Source organism: Callithrix jacchus, chromosome 5, assembly GCF_049354715.1.
Source record: "Callithrix jacchus isolate 240 chromosome 5, calJac240_pri, whole genome shotgun sequence".
NCBI lineage: Eukaryota > Metazoa > Chordata > Mammalia > Primates > Cebidae > Callithrix > Callithrix jacchus.
Window position 1 is genome coordinate 17,804,013 of NC_133506.1, and position 17,494 is coordinate 17,821,506.

General features: G+C 41.4%; 1 long non-coding RNA gene across 1 annotated transcript; it reads right to left on the bottom strand.

Annotated features, from left to right (window-relative positions):
• Window positions 1–9,886: 9,886 nt before the first annotated feature.
• On the bottom strand, window positions 9,887–17,494 carry LOC118153564 (uncharacterized). The gene is made up of 3 exons (XR_004742793.2): window positions 17,407–17,494; window positions 15,506–15,572; window positions 9,887–10,021 (listed from the first exon to the last, which is right to left on the bottom strand). It is a non-coding gene; the product is annotated as an uncharacterized LOC118153564 (long non-coding RNA).

Here is a 17,494-nt window from a genome sequence, read left to right on the forward strand (position 1 = left end):
AGTTAAAAACTTGAGTTGATACGAGTTGAAATGAAAGCCTCTTGAGTAGCTGTAACACTGACTCTTGGATGAAGCTTGACTCTGCATGAGAGAATAGTGTGGGTGGACAGCCAGGCCGCACTCAGTGACAGAGAGCTGAGTCCTGGGCTTGAGTGGATGCACCTGAGAAAGAGGACTGAGCTGAGTGAGGAGAAAGAAAGCACTGGTGTATGTGTGAGAGGTTGCTAGTATGTCATAAGCCATAGAGTTGAAGGGGCTGCTGAGGGTGAAGTTGAGATGGTCTTAGATTAGTGAAGAGCCCACTCTCATTTGAGACCGTTTTTAGGTTTTGCAGCCCTTGAACCCCCATGAAAATCTCAATTCCCTGGCAGACAATATTTATTAAGCTTCTCCTAAATATAGGCTCCTCTTCCTTTGCATGGCAGGAAAAATGAGAAGGGTGGCAGGAAGAGTCTGATGTTCCTCCCAAGATCAAAGGTAATGTATACTTGTTGGTTTTATGGCCTCAGACCAAGGCACAGGTGATGATTGCCAATTTCCCTTTTCATTCCAAGGTCCTAGGCACCCACTCTCTTCTAATTATACTCCCTCAATGTCCTTCCTGCTGTTTTCAAAGTCCTTCTGGGGCTGACCTCTCAGAGAGCTACAAGGTAGTTCCCTATGATCCCTCTAGCTCAGTGCTTGTCACAATGAAGTCTCCATTAAGAATCACCAAGAAGTTGTTAAACAGATTTGCATCCCTCCCGCTACCAAGAGTCTGATTCAGCAAGTCTGGTTGGGGCTGGAGCGTTTGCCTTTTAGCAAGCTCCCAGGTGATGCTGCAGCTGCTGGTCTGAGGTCCACACTTTGAGTGGGCTTTGATCTGACCACCCCCAGCCCCGTCCCTTGCTGCCTTCAGGATTCTTGAGTGTGTGCCTTTGCTTATCTCCTAGGGGAGGGAATTAACTTTAGTAAATTCTCCAGGGCATGTTAGTTGGGATTCTGGTCTCAGATGGGGGCTTCTCAGTGGAGGTTTTAAAATAAGACTCAAATATTGGTCCTTTTGGAAGAGCTTTTATGGAAAACTGAGTCTATAATGCCCATGTTCTTCTAAGCAGAACCACCATCGTATATTGTGTCCCAAGTGTGCTTAAGAGGCATGAAGGTGTAAGATGAGGGTGAGGTGTGCTACAAAATTTTGTAAGTTATTTAAAGTCTGTATTCTGTATGCCAATGTCTCCTTTTTTTTCTTTGCACCTGGGGAATTTTTGAGAAAGAAGACAATCATCTTTTTGACAATTTGTTTGTTCTGCTGAGCTTCCTTTGAAGTTTGAGTCTCAAAACCAAAACTTTACACAAGGGATTTTTTGTTTCTTCCTGATCTGCCAGGATGAAATCCTCAATTTGGTTTGCCCTACCTCACAAATAGCACTTATAACATGTATGCTAGAACTGCCTTTTTAAAAGGACTATAATGCAATCTAAATGTTCTTCCAAAACAAAACCCTCTGGGTTAACAATAGTCCTGATTTCTTCCAACATGTGGACTTGTGGGGTTTGGTAACCGAAGTGGGTGAAAGGTCCTGTTGGTTCTCAGAGACTCAAAGGTCTCCCTGTGGATGGCCAAACTGCAAAATTGGAGCAGCCCAGAGTTTGGTGTAGACAAGTCCATCTTAATTCCTATTTGGGGTTTGCCTTATCTAACTAATTCCGTTCTATGGACTTGCCACCTGTCCCAAGGCAGCCTAAATTGAGTGAGGCCTGGTGTCCTTGCAAAAGAGGTGGTTCTTAGATAACAACTGGAGTTTATTTTGATCTCTATCTTTTGAAGGCAGAAACCATTCATGTTTAACTTTAAAGAAAGCTGTGATTTTTTTTTTTCCTAGAGCAAAGCTACAATATGAAGACAGGATTCTATTAAAAACAGACAAATAATTCCCATTCCTTCCTGGTCCTGCCTATTGTTTTCCTAAGTTTGTTTGGATTCCTGGATTGAATCCTTCTGGCTAACCCTCCAAAGAGAGGGTCCCGGGCACTGCCGTCCCATGAGGTTGACTGTATCGTGAGGTCCTTGGGGAACACATCCTGTTTCTCCCTCAAAGAAGCATTCGGAGGATGTGAGAGAATGTCTCCTGTCTTCTCCATTCAGAGAGCCTTTTTATTTCCTCCCTATGTTTTGTCTATAGACGGTTTCAGTCTTCCTAAGAAGGACTATTCCTAGGAAGAAGAGTTGGTCTGGAGCCAATATACTTATAGGTAATACATTGTAGACTATGGGTTGGTTTAAAGAACCCATGACCCTGTGCCCAACAAGCAATCCACCTCATCCTTGAGACACACACATTAAACATGGTTATACAGTACTGGCAACAGGCCTTTAGATGCATTCAGTTGATCCCACCCTGTGTGCGATACACACTTTCATGCCATGAAAGGTGTCCCTAACACTTGACCATGAATCCTTTTACCCAAGGAGTCCTGATATGCTTGACATTCTTCATGCAGCCATTGCCCAGCAATCAGAGCTGGGATGCTAGCTGCAACCTAGGAGCCACCCCTGAATCAAGTGTTGACTTTTCTTTCTAAATCTTCCTTATCTTATTCTTACATTTCTATTGGAGGAATGTTGACTTTTCTTTAAATTTTTTTTTTTTTTTTTTGAGATGGAGTCTTGCTCTGTTGCCCAGGCTGGAGTGCAGTGGCATGATCTCAGCTCACTGCAACCTCTGCCTCCTAGGTTCAAGTGATTCTCCTGCCTCAGCCTCCATAGTAGCTGGGATTACAGGCATGTACCACCACACCCAGCTAATTTTCGTATTTTTAGTAGAGATGGAGGTTTCACCATGTTGTCCAGGATGGTCTCAAACTCCTAACCTCAGTTGATCCACCCACCTTGGCTTCCCAAAGTGATGGGATTATAGGTGTGAGCCACCGACCCAGTCAACTTTTCTTTTAAAAGGGAAATGTTCTAGACACAGTGATAGTGTGATATTGTCACTTGTACACGCTGTTTTGGGCCTTCTTTTTCCCCAGATCCACAGTATCATGCTGGCCTAGATGGGGAGAGGGATGCCACACAGACCCGTGTTTCCTTTCTCTCTGAAAGGTGCGGATACTTTCAGTTAAATACGGATGCAGTTGGCAATGCATGCAAGTAAGCAATTGCTTGCTGAGAAAATTTCTGACAAATATTGAGAGAGGAAACAATTTTTTCTCAGTCTAAACATGAAAGAGCCACTGCTGCTTAAATGTGTCTGGTAAAAAAAATCACTTCTCCTAAAGTTTTAAACTGAACCCTCTAAAACCTTTTTCCCAGAATATTCCAAATACAGATGGGCAAGTTGTATTTTTTCTAAGGTGCCTTTTCCTGAGGGAAAACTAGTGATGTCGGAGGTTGGCAGAGATGGAGCTCTGCGCATCCTGATAAAGATAGGAACTTGAGGCTAGCAAAAAATCCAAATAAACAGATTTTCAAACAGACCAGCTTTCCTTTTGGTAGCTGAAAAGGAAACCCCACATCCAGGAGGAATGCAGATCAAAGCGAAGCCTACAAATGATGCAGAAACACATAAAATAACAAACAAGCCTGGTGGGAAGAGGGAACTTTTTGTAAAAGAATAGGCCTCTTCATGTTACACTGAAATTGAATGCAAGATTGCAAGCGAAGATACATGAGTTGAGAATACAAAGCTATAGTTTCTTTCCCCTTGTTTGGGGCCGAGAGTATACCTTTAATAGGTCACATTGGAAACCACTAAAAGCAAAGGACAAAAGATAGGCCCCTTGTTGGAAATCTTGCCTAGTTTTCCTTTTGCAGTTGCCTCTGCTTCTCTTTCTTGGTATAAAGTGGACAGAATAATTAATCCACTTTGGCTGTAAAAGTGGAACCTAAATTGCCCTGGTCTCTAAGCATTTCATGTCAAAAGCTCAGCCTGTTTAATTCTTGAAAACCTGTTTTTATTTACCAGGATGTTCAGGTGAGACACAGATTTAAAATTGTTGACATGATGATATTTTAATTCAAAGACGATCCTTTTCCTTGGTGTTAAAATTTACGTGGGGTAACCTCTCAGTTGGATCATAGTTAACAAGGTAAAAAACACTTTTATGGTATTTTATTCTTGGAAATTAAGTCCATTTAAATCTCTGTGTTTTGATAGTGAGGTGCTGAGTGGCTACTGAAGACACAGAACACTATTGGATGCAATTACTCACTATTTAAAAATCAAAATTACTGTCATTTTTAAGTGCCTTATTTTTTTGAGAACAATTGGAATGAATACTTGGTGGTAGAGTTCTTTTTAAAGACCTTGAGGTGTTAAGTGGACATTTAGTTGAGCTTCTAGCTCATATGTTACTTCTATTGAGAAAGGGGAGTTATCAGTCCACTACTACCCTAGGTAATCTTTAGTAACTTGCCCCTCGAAGCAGCGAAGCAGCATTAGCAGTGCCCAGGAATTTTACCTGGGGTGTATTCCCCAGAGCAGAATTTTAGGTTGTTGTATGCAATTACCTTCAAATATATCAGTTGCTGCCAAATGGTTCTTCCCAATGGTTGCATCCATTTACATCCCTCCCACTGTGTTAACAATTCTGTTTCTTATTGTTTCATATTCTTCTAATGCTATTATCATACTTAACCATTTTTCTTACCAGTTTTTGATGAATGAGAAATGGTATTTTGTTCCACTCTGTACATCTGATTACTTGTAAAATGGATTACCTTTATAGAAGTTATTTGTTGGACGTTTGAATTTCCTCTTCAGTGAATCTCGTGTTTTGTTCATTTTTTTTCTTATGGGTTGTTTTTTCTTACAGGTTTCTGGAAGTTATTCAAACTTTCTGGAGAGTGATTCTTTATTATTACAAGCATTGCCAATATATTTTTTCAGTGTATGACTTGACTTTTTCATTTTAAAATGGTATCTGATATATAAAAATGTTAAATTTTAATGTAGTTGAATGTATTCATCTCCACTTTTGTAATGTGTGTGTGTGTGTGTGTGTGTGTGTGTGTTTTACATATTGTCAGGAAAATCTTTATTACCTTCAAACCATAAAGCAGTTCTCTTGGATTGTCATCATTGAGCCCTTAGACTACCTGGAATAGATTTTTCTGTATGATATAAAGCAAGGACAGCAGTCTAACAAGCTATCTCCGCAGCCACATTCGTACATAGTCCATTGTTTTCTCAATAATCTGTGGTGCCTCTTCTGTTACCTGCCACAGTTTCATGTATGGATGTGACTGTCTCAAGGGTCTCTATTCTGTTCTATTGACCTTTCTTTAGCCGTGTGCCAATACCATACCGCCTTCATCACTATTGCTATACACAAACATATTTAACATTTGGTAGAATGAGTTTCTGTATTCATCTTCATTCTTCTCTTTTAAAATGGGCTTTTTTTTTTTTTTTGCGATAGAGTTTTGCTCTGTCACCTAGGCTGGAGTGCAGTGGCACAACATCGGCTCACTGTAACTTACACCTCCTCGGTTCAAGTGATTCTCCTGCCTTAGTCTTCTGAGTAGATGAGGTTACAGGCACCTGCCACCATGCTTGGCTAATTTATATATTTTTAGTAGAGATGGAGTTTTGCCACTTTGGCCAGGTTGGTCTTGAGCTCCTGACCTAAGATGATCCACCTGCATCGGCCTCCCAAAGTGCTGGGATTACAGGCGTGAGCCACCACTCCTGGCCCTAAAATGGACTATTGTTGGGGCTTTGCTTTCCCTTATAGATTTTATCACCTGATTTTGAAGATTCATGAAAAACTGGGTAGACATTTTCATTGAAATTACATTTAAATTTTAATTTGCAGTTTGACGTTTTTGCAATTTTTTCATCTATGAACATGGTATATTGCTTTTCTTATGAAACTTATTTATTGATGCCCTTCAATAAACGACTTATCTAAAGTACTTGCGTATCTTTTGTTAGACTACTAGGTAACCTTGTATTTTTTGTTGCTGCCAGTTTTTGTTGTTCTCAACCAAGAACTCTGGCATATGCATTCATATTTATGCTCCCATTTAAAATATACTAGGTGCTAAGGCAGCTGTATAAAACTCAGTTCTTATATTTTGATATAATTCTCGCTGAAGAGCAAAGACGGAACAACAGGACCACATGGCCATTCTAGGATGAAGTGCCAATCATCATCAGAGTTAGTTGATACTAGGTAGTGCAGAAGAGAGAAAAGGCCGGAGACAGGCTGCTTCAGTTGGAGAAGGACTCATCGAAGGGGTAGGCCTTGAAGGTTGAGTAGCATTTTGATAAAGAAATGGAATGTATACATTGAAAGGAAGCTTATGAACATAAACTTGTACATGGTTAGGTGACAGAGGGTTGAAGATAGTGAGAAGATGTGACCAGACTGTGGGTGACATTGAACGCTAGGAGGAGTTTGCATCTTATCTTTTACTCCCTAGGAAGCTTTCCAAAGTTGGATGATATGTTGAAACTTACGTCTGACCTTTGTAGAAAGAGGCAAGTTAGGAGAAGTAGTGTTATCTTGTGATAAATCTTTTAAATTCGTTTTGATTCAGAGCTGGATGTGAACTGAGGCAAAGCAGTTGTTCTATATGAAATCAAATGCATCCAAGACAAGTTTTAGAGTTAGGATTTAGAAAAGGCATTGCTCTCAAACATTCCGAGAAAAAGCTGGAGTTCTAGGTACTACCAAGGACAGATGGCTTAAGGTCTAGCACACAGTATAACCTCTTTTTTAACCTTCATTTTCTTTCTGTAAAGAAGTATTTTATTACTTGGGCTTTTCAAAATATTCTTCTTGGTGTTTGCTGAGGTCATGTGGTAGAGGCATGGGTTGGGGCTGATTGAGAAATATGAAAGTATTATGGATGTCTGTGACCTTCATGAAAAAGCCCTCATTGTTCTCCATTGCCTGGTAGGTAATTTACTTTCTTCCCCTCAAAATTTCATTTCAATTTCATTGAAAGTTGTGCATGTTCTTTTCTCCATTAAGCATCATCTCGTTTCCTATAAGAGCCAGATGGCGGAAGGAAGGAATGTAGTTCAAAGTGATGGGGGAACTGACAGGTACTGGTGCAGGCATCAACAACCTGAACTAGAGGTGTTGCTGCCAGCTGTCAGAGGAGGCCACAAGGACGTGTGAGTTTCTTTTCTTTTCTTTTTTCTTTAAGCACAGGAGACAGCTTTCTGAAGTAGCCTAAGAGTATGCTTACTGGACCCAACCAGCTCTGTGAAATGCAAAGAGTTGTCGCTTCCTGGGAACGTTAATGTTGCAGGAAGACAGGGAATGTTTCGCTCTCTAAACAAACTAACACTCTGAGACACCATTAACCTTCAGTTCCTTCTCCTCACCCCAAATCCCTGCTCATTCAGCAATCCCATTTCATTCTTTCTTCCTTGGCTTTCATGCTTTGCAGTGTGGAAAAGAATTCACCATTTCACCATAAGAAGAGGATAATGAAAGTGTATTTTGTTATCTGAAGGAGCCCTTTCCTGTGAATAAGCCACTACAAACCACTCAATGTACTCTGGGTGTCACATTTCTAGGCAGAGGGTGGCTTGTCCCAAAAGGGAATTTGTTCTGAGACCATATAAGATAACTTGGAAGGCCGGGCGCGGTGGCTCAAGCCTGTAATCCCAGCACTTTGGGAGGCCGAGGCAGGTGGATCACGAGGTCAATAGATCGAGACCATCCTGGTCAACATGGTGAAACCCCGTCTCTATTAAAAATGCAAAAAAAATTAGCTGGGCACGGTGGCGTGTGCCTGTAATCCCAGCTACTCAGGAGGCTGAGGCAGGAGAATTGCCTGAACCCAGGAGGCGGAGGTTGCGGTGAGCTGAGGTCCCGCCATTGCACTCCAGCCTGGGTAACAAGAGCGAAACTCCGTCTCAAAAAACAAACAAACAAACAAAAAGATACCTTGGAAATAACAGCTCCAAATAACTTTGCCAGTTATTAAGCTGTTGTTTTTCAACTTTAAACCCTCCCTCGTATATCCTGTTCTATGACTCTGGGGGCCGCTTGGGCAAACAGTTAATTCTGTCTCAGCCCTGCCAGCGGCTGTCAATAGAAGGTGCTAGACTGAAACTGCAAGGTTGGAGGAAAGAGCAGTGCCTTCCTGTGTCACCTGAGCAATGTTTGTTCTCTGAGGAAGCCTCGTTTAGTTCTCGTAGCAGCAGGTGGTTCTGGTTTGCAGTGTATTCAGCACTCACAGAACCAGCATGATCACGTTCCCTTGGAGACACCAGCACCAGCACCAGCACCAGCACCAGCACCAGCTGCCCAGATGCCTGGCTCCAGCTTGCAGGAGTAACTGTGAGTCTTGAGAACAGCACCCGCTGAGCTCCTTCTCAGTGGCATCTTTTCAGCTCTGCGGGGCTCTCCTCTCCTCTGAGAATGTAAGTTGAATGATTCCAATCTCTTCCCTTTGCTCCAGGAGCTGCTGCCTACAGTTGCTATCTCCTTGATGCCTAACAGTTCTCTTCTTGCCTGTTCAATTACCTTGTTAGAATTTTCTACCTATTTAACAATTCTGTTCTCTCTTAGGAGTCACTGATGTGATTTCTATTGGATCTAACTAGATTAGTGGTTCTCGAAGGCTAACGTGCATCAGAATCACCTTGAGGGCTTGTGAAAACACAGATTGCTAAGCCTGTTCCTGAGTTTCTGATATAGTATGTCTAAATAGGTCCAAGAATTTTCTTTTCTTTTTTTTTTTTTGAGATGAGTTCTCTGCCATCCAGGCTGAAGTGCAGTGGTGTGACCCCGGCTCACTGCAGCCTTGACCCCCTGGGCTCAAGCGATCCTCCCACCTCAGCCTCCTGAGTAGCTGGGACTACAGGTGAGTGCCACCACACATGGCTAATTAAAAAAAATTTGTAGGAATGGGGTCTTGCTATATTGCCCAGGCTGGTCTCAAGCTCCTGGTCTCAAGCAATCCTCCCATCATAGTCTTGCAAAGTGCTGGGATTACAGGTGTGAGCCACTGTGCCAGGCCCCAAAATTTCAATTTCTACCAAGTTCTCAAGTGATACTGATGCTGCTGATCCAGAGGCCCCACGTTGAGAATCATTGCACTGGACAAAGCAGTCTGCTCCTAGAGAAATATTTGTCCTGAAACCACCAAAAGACTCCTTGGAAATAGTAGCCCCAAGTAAAACCAATTGTCTAATGAGTTAATGATGTTTTGAAAATAGAATGAGGTCCAAGGTGCTATCACTTGCCAATGTAGTAAGAAAGGAAATGAAGTGAATGTTGCTGACTTTCCTGCAGTGTGATCATACATAAAGTTTTGAAAAGGTGTGCAAGAGGTGTTCCTGGCATTTTATAAACCCACAGACTTCAGAGAGGGAGTGATTCAAGGAGGTACATCTAAATGGTTCTAGACAAGATTGTATATGAAAGAATCTTAGGTTATTTGGTGGGGAGTTCAGATTCGCCCCTATATATTTCGTCATGCCAACAAATGAAAATAAAAACTCAAAAGCCCACACCTGACCATGTAGAACAGCTCCATGATTGGTTGTTCCTTATACTCTTCCTTAACATGTACAAGGTAGTTTTTTTCCTTCCTTGCATGTTCTGGGAGGGAAATAAGTATCTTAAATCCCCGTCACTGGAATAGAAAACATAATAAACAATAAATGAGGGGCTGCTTTTCCACATATTCCTAGCAATCATGCTCACTTGGCTTTGGTAGATAGGACGTGAGGGGACCAGAGAGAAAATCAGGACACTGGGGTCAGAAATTCCAAGGTCACAAATTGAATGAGGGTCAAGAAGATGGGAATACCAAAGCTCCAAAGCTTATTGAGACATTACTATGGTTGCAAAACAAATTACCCTCCAGTGAGTGGCTAGAACCAAAAACAATGGCACAACTGTTTTGCTTATTAATCTGTAATGTGGGCAGCATTTTGTAGTGACAGCTCACCTCTGCTTCATTCAAGGTCATTTAGAGGGGCTGCATGCTGGAGCTGGAATCATCTGAGGCTCCTTGTTTACATGTCTGGTGGTTGATGCTGGCTGTCAGCTGAGATCTTAGATGGGGCTGTTGGAGGGAACATGGCTATGTAATTCATGTAATATGGCATGAGCTTCCTCACAGCATGGTGGCTGGGTTCCCAAGAGTGAGTAGGAGGAAAAGGTTGGGGGAGGGAGAGAGGAACACCAGGCAGAAGCTGTATCTTTTTAATGACCTAGCAGCCTTGGAAAAACTAGCACCACGTCTGCAATATTGTGTTGCAATCAAAAGCCTCAGCCTAGATTCAAGAGAAGCAAACACACACTCCACTGTTCAGAAGGAAGACTGGCAAAGTTCTGAAGAGTACCAAGGACCAGAAATATTGCTGTGGACATTAAAAAAAATCTGCCATATCCTTTAACTTAATCTGCACCCTTGCTCAAGCCCCTGATACCAGCTTTATGCAAGGCAATTCTATCCTCTTTTTGGGGTCTGATGACTGAATCAGAGGTCGACCCATGACATGGGAAATGGGCTAATTGGATTCTGTCCTGATCAAGAATTTAAATAAAAGAATCAGGATGAGACACCTGTACTTCTGGATCTACTTCTGGAGCCAACACAGCTTGTGGACTTCAGAACTGAAACAGGCCATTCGGTCTGTTTGCATAGAGAAGCAGATACCCACTACTGTACAGAGAAACAAAGGAAGAAAAAGGAAAGGCACTCTGTGTTTGTTCCTGATGGCTTCCCAGCTTCCGCACGATGGCCCACTAGATTTTATCATCTTTCGTTATATGAGACATTCTTGTATCCAAAATGTGATTCTCACTTTTTGTAAGCAAGCTGTGTGGATTTCTGCAGTCCGGGTAGACTGCAGGGCAAGAGAAGACAGTTCTCTGACAGAGGAGTTCCCCTTCTAACAAGTGAACTGATTTGTACTAGGCTGAACCTGAATCTGTTTTCCATGGTTCCTGCCCTTTGATTTTATGCTCCTTATCAAGGGTGGCCCCACCCACCCCACCCATTATTCTTCAACTGATACTGTAGGCACAAGAAAGTATCTCGTGGAAATAGGCCAGGGTAAATAAATGAGCATTGATTCTGAATCAGCTCAATTTTCAACTTTTATTTATACAAAAGGCAAATAGAGATGTTTTAGAAGAAAAATAAGGTAGAATATTCTGTTCTGGCTTTCGCCAGGCCTGCAGCCAGATGTTCTTGGACACTTTTTACTGACTGGTTCAGGGTGCCCCCATGCCTCAGCTTGTGTGCACTGTGATTCTAGCAGTGTGAACTATTAGCTTTCATCAGAGGACGGCTCTTGGGCTACCAACATTGCTTTGCCCATACAACAAATGGACTTCCAGAAGTACTTGAAAGTTTACATAGCCAATGACTAATGGGCGTGGTTATATGAAGGTCTAGCTCCCTATCTCTAGGTGGGTCAAACCTTCTGGTATAATTTGTGCCTTGGAGTTCCTTGGAGGATGGGCCTGTGGGTGGGAGTTTGCCTGAAATCACCACCTTCTTTGGCTCCTTCTTCCCTGTTCTGGTTTCCTCATTCCTTTACTAGTTTCTTCTGGAAGCTCTTCCTTAATAAACCACATGTACATGAATTCTTGTCTCAGGCTCTGCTTCTGGATAACCCAAACTAAGATATAAAATAAAATGTTATGGTAAGAGAGAAGTGTTAAAACAATCAAGCTTGTGTTCAGATCTCTGCTTAAAGAATTGAATTATACAGTCATGGATCCAGTTTTCTTTTCTAATTTTGCCACCCTATCTAAAAAATAGACGTAGATTTGGCCAGGCGTGGTGGCTCACGCCTGTAATCCCAGCACTTTGGGAGGCTGGGGCGGGTGGATCATGAGGTCAAGAGATTGAGACCATCCTGGTCAACATGGTTGAAACCCCGTCTCTACTAAAAATACAAAAAATTAGCTGGGCATGGTGGTGCGTGCCTGTAGTCCCAGCTACTCAGGAGGCTGAAGCAGGAGGAGAATTGCCTGAACCCAGAAGGCAGAGGTTGCGGTGAGCTGAGATCGCGCCATTGCACTCCAGCCTGGGTAACAAGAGCGAAACTCTGTCTCAAAAAAAGATACAGGTAGAGTCAAGCCTTGTCCATTGTTTTTGAGTTTTATTATTTGCCTACAATTTGGACTAAATCCTGCATTACTTCCTGGCTATAACAAGTCTCTAAAGAAATACCTGGATTTAATTTTCTTTATGGTGCTTTTAGTTGACTTCTCAATGAAAGTTTTTTCTTTTGTTCTGGTATAAATTTTCTTTTTAATTATAATCATTATGTACATGATGTTTCTACTATGACAGGTTACCTGGAAATGAGCTTTCCTGGCAACAAAGAACACCTTGACAATCAAATTTTCATCATCAATGCTTTCAAAAAGAAAGATTTTTGATCAAAAGGGGGACATGAGAAAAGAACCTTTATCTGAGGAATGCGAGTCCTTTTGAGGGGGACAGAGTCTCACTCTGTTTCTTAGGCTAGAGTATAATGGCATGATCTCCACTCACTGCAACCTCTACCTCCCAGGTTCAAGGGATTGTCCTACCTCAGCCTCTCGAGTAGCTGGGACTACAGGTGTGTGCCACCATGCCTGGTTAATTTTTGTATTTTTGGTAGAGATGGGGTTTCACCATATTGGCCAGGCTGGTCTTGAACTCCTGGCCTTGAGTGATCTGCCCACGTTGGCCTCCCAAAGTTCTGGGATTACAGGCATCAGCCACCGGGCCTGGCCTGAGTCCTTTTAAATTATTAGGTTCAAAGAGACACTAAAATGACAGCAAGTATGTCCTACTTGCCCCTTGAGCTTGAAACTGCTTGCTATAAAAGTAGCTATAAATTAACCGAAATTAACCTAACAGTGCTCCACCAGACACTGTAACCCATATCCTATAGCTTAACAATGTACAGCCAATCACTAATCAATATTATTGCTGTGAACCAATAAGAATTCTTGACAATTCTATAATTCATCTCTTGAAACTGCTTGCTAGTGTTACAAGTAGCTATAAATTAACCTAATAGTGCTCCACCGACACTGTAACCCATAACCTATAGCTAGACAATGTACAGCCAATCACTAATCAATATTATTGCTGTATACCCATAAGAATTCTTGACTTCTTGACAAACAGCTTTGTATCAGCACACGTCCTGTACCCCCCCTTTTTTTTTGCCTTTAAAATTCCATTTTTAACTGCTGTTATCAGAGTATATATTCAGGGCAATTTGAATGCGTGTACCTGGGTTGCAATATACAAGCTTGGCCCAAATAAACTCTCTACTTTTATTTTTTTTAAATGGAGGTAATAATTACTACCTTGTGGCCTCATGTAACAGATATAAATTTCATCTCCGTAAATCTATATCTATGTCCCAAGAAGGCTTGAAAGATATCAACTAGAACTGTCTAATAGAACTGTCTGTGATGCCAGGTTCTCTGCCTTACCTGATGTAACCGCTGATCAGATGTGGCTACTGAGCACTTTAAATATGGCTAGTGTGACCAAGGAACTAGATGTTTAATTAGTTTAAATATAAATAGCCACATGTAGTGAATCTATGTCATATTGGACAGTAGAAGGTAGACTAGATGGTAGTAGTATAAGGTTGATTTCCTGATTTTTCATAATTGTGCTGTAGTTATTTAAGCCATGGTTTTATAAATATACACAGAAATATTTAGGAGTACAGAGGAATCATGTCTGCTACCTATTCTCAAATGGTTTCAGGGAAAAACACATATAAAATAGTGTGGTAAAAAAAGTTAACATCTAGGGAATTTGGGTGAAAGGTATACGGGAATTTTACAAGGCTACGGTAATCAAAACAGCATGGTTCTGGTACCAAAACAGAGATATAGACCAATGGAGCAGAACAGAGGCCTTGGAGGCAACACCACTCATCTACAACCATCTGATCTTTGACAAACCTGACAAAAACAAGGAATGGGGAAAGGATTCCTTGTTTAATAAATGATGTTGGGAAAACTGTCTAGCTATGTGCAGAAAGCAGAAACTGGACCTCTTCCTGACACCTTACACTAAAATTAACTCCAGATGGATTAAAGACTTAAACGTAAGACCTACCACCATAAAAACCCTAGAAGAAAATCTAGGCAAAACCATTCAGGACATAGGCATAGGCAAGGACTTCACAAACAAAATACCAAAAGCATTGGCAACAAAAGCCAAAATAGACAAGTGGGACCTAATCAAACTCCACAGCTTTTGCACAGCAAAAGAAACAGTCATTAGAGTGAATCAGCAACCAACAGAATGGGAAAAAATTTTTGCAATCTACTCATCTGACAAAGGGCTGATATCCAGAATCTACAAAGAACTAAAGCAGATTTACAAGAAAAAAACAAGCCCATTCAAAAGTGGGCGAAGGATATGAACAGACACTTTTCAAAAGAAGACATACATGAGGCCAACAAACACATGAAAAAATGCTCATCATCACTGCTCATTAGAGAATTGCAAATCAAAACTACATTGAGATACCATCTCATGCCAGTTAAAATGGTGATCATTAAAAAATCTGGAGACAACAGATGCTGGAGAGGATGTGGAGAAATAGGAACCCTTTTACACTGTTGGTGGGAGTGTAAATTAGTTCAACCATTGCGGAAGACAGTGTGGTGATTCTTCAAGGACCTAGAGATAGAAATTCCATTTGACCCAGCGATCCCATTACTGGGTATATATCCAAAGGATTATAAATCATTCTACTATAAGGACACATGCACACGAATGTTCATTGCAGCACTGTTTACAATAGCAAAGATCTGGAACCAACCCAAATGCCCATTGATGATAGACTGGCCAGGGAAAATGTGGCACATATATACCATAAAATACTATGCAGTCATAAAAAATGATGAGTTCATGTCGTTTGTAGGGACATGGATGAATCTGGAAACCATCATTCTCAGCAAACTGACACAAGAACAGAAAATCAAACACCGCATGTTCTCACTCATAGGTGAGTGTTGAACAATGAGAACACATGGACATAGGGAGGGGAGCATCACACACTGGGGTCTCTCCGGGGCAAATAGGGGAGGGACAGTGGGGGTTGGGGAGTTGGGGAGATATAGCATGGGGAGAAAGGGAGCAAATCACACTGCCATGTGTGTACCTATGCAACAATCTTCCATGTTTGTCACATGTACCACAAAACCTAAAATGCAATTTAAAAAAAGAAAGTAAAAGTGTAAAAATGTTCAATTTTTAATTGTTGTGACAAATTGAAGATAGTATTTACAGTCAATTACTTAAGGGGTAGCCATATATAAATATTATTTAGCAATATGGAGGAAAATACTAGAAGAAAACAAATTAAATTGCCTGAAATATTGAAAATGTCCACATATTCTTCCCATTCCATTCTGAATGCCCTTTTGCAATATAATTTTGAAGGGTAGTCTATTTCCTGATTTTTGCAACTGGGGTTAGTCATGTGAATTGCTTTGGCCCATGGAAAAGTAGCAAATGTGACACAGGTGGTGAATTAAAAAGTGCTTGTGTTTTGGTACTCACCTTTCTAGATGGTCTTGGGCCCTTGGGAACTCTGCAGCCACCACTGTGGGAACAAGCCTTGGCTAGCCTGTTGGAGGATGAGAGATCATGTGAAGAGAGGCCCTGCCTTGTCAGTCATTTTGGCTCTCCTGGCTAAGGCCTCAGATATGATGGTGAGGCCATCTAGCTTGTATATCCATCAGCTAACCTCATATATATGAGTGAGCCCAGCCAAGCCCAGCAGAACTGCCCAGCTGAGCCCAGACCAAATTGCCACCCCACAGTGTCATGGGCTAAACATGTGGTTGTTTTAAGCCACAGTGTTTTACAGTGATTTGTTTCCTAGAAAAAGCTAACTGACACAACAGTATTTTCCTCTAGGGAAAAGGATAAGCTTACCATGGGAAATATAATATGGTTTTGGAAAGCATAGGTTTTTGAGTTATAGCCTATCTTTCTTTTTGTAGTTGTGTGGCCTTAAAGTTCAACTCTTTGCGTCTCAATTTTTATATCTTAAAAGTGGGGGTAATACAGTCTTCTGTGTTTATTATAAAATTAACTCTAAAAAAGATAAGATACTCGGTATAGTACTTGCATGTAATAGATGTTCCATAAATTGCTAGAGACTGGGGGGGTGAGGTCAAGGCTAAATAATAGTGTCAGTTGCAGTAAGAGATGGAGGATGGTGCTGTCAAGTGCACTGCATTTGAAAGTACACTTGGAGAGTTTGATTCTTCTTTCTATTGTCTTCTGGCTGGGGAATTTAGGAAAAAGGACACTTTTATAGACCATATGATATGACTTGGATTTGTATCCCTGCCAAATCTCATGTTGAATTGTAATCCCCAAGGTTGGAGGTGGGTTTTGGTGGGAGGTGATTTGATCACGGGGGTGGATTTCTCATGAATGGTTTAGCACTATCCCCCTTGGTACTGTCTTCTTGGTAGTGAGTGAGTTCTTGCAAGATCCGGTCTTTTGAAAGTCTGTTGCATTTCTCCTCCCTCCCTCCTTCATTCCTTCCTTCTTTTTTTTTTTTTTTTTTTTTTTTAGTTGGGAGTCTCACTCTGTCACCCAGGCAGGAGTACAGTGGTGCTATCTTGGCTCACTGCAATCTCTGACTCCTGGGTTCAAGCAGTTCTTCTGCTTCAGTCTCCTAAATAGCTGGGATTACAGGTGTGCACCACCAGGCCTGACAAATTTTTTAATTTTTAGTAGAGATGGGGTTTCACCATGTTGGCCAGGCTGATCTCGAACCCTTGACCTCAAGTGGTCTGCCCCCCTCGCCCCCTCTGTCTTTCTTGATTCTTATCTGACATGTGATATGCCTGCTCCCTCTTCACCCTCTGCCATGATTGTAAGTTTCTTGAGGCATCCTCAGAAGCTGAGCAGAATGCCAGCATCATGCTTCCTGTATAGCCTCCAGAATCATGAGCTAATTAAACATCTTTTCTTTATAAATTACCCAGTCTCAGGTATTTTTTCTAGCAATGTGAGAATAGAATAATACACTCTAATTCTATTGTTTATAAACATCCATTACTTTTCTAAGAAGTTCATGAAGACCAGAGCCAGAACTTTGTAGGGTAGAAAGTAAAGATTTAAGATAAGAGCCAGGCAAGTTCAGACACAATCATAGCAATGCAAATTAATGTTAGACAAAGCCACTCACTAGAGAGGTCCAGAGAGGAAGACCATCTCTTGAAGTTCATAGTGGGTTGATTTCTACAAGAAACAGTGCCTTTCAGAGGGATTAGTCATGGCTAGTTAAATGTAAGGTGAGAACGATGGGCCTATAGGTATTAAATCAGGACCCAGACTGAGATGCTCAAAGGTAAGTATATTAAAGTTCTGCTTGTTACTATAGCAAACCCCAAATGCATAATGGCTGAAACATAATAGAAGTATTTTTGTATCTTACTCACCTAAAGTTGTTCTAGTTAGCAAGTGGATCTGCCCACCTGGGATTTTTCCATCTGGTGGTTCTGCCATTTTCAACATGTGGTTTGACTG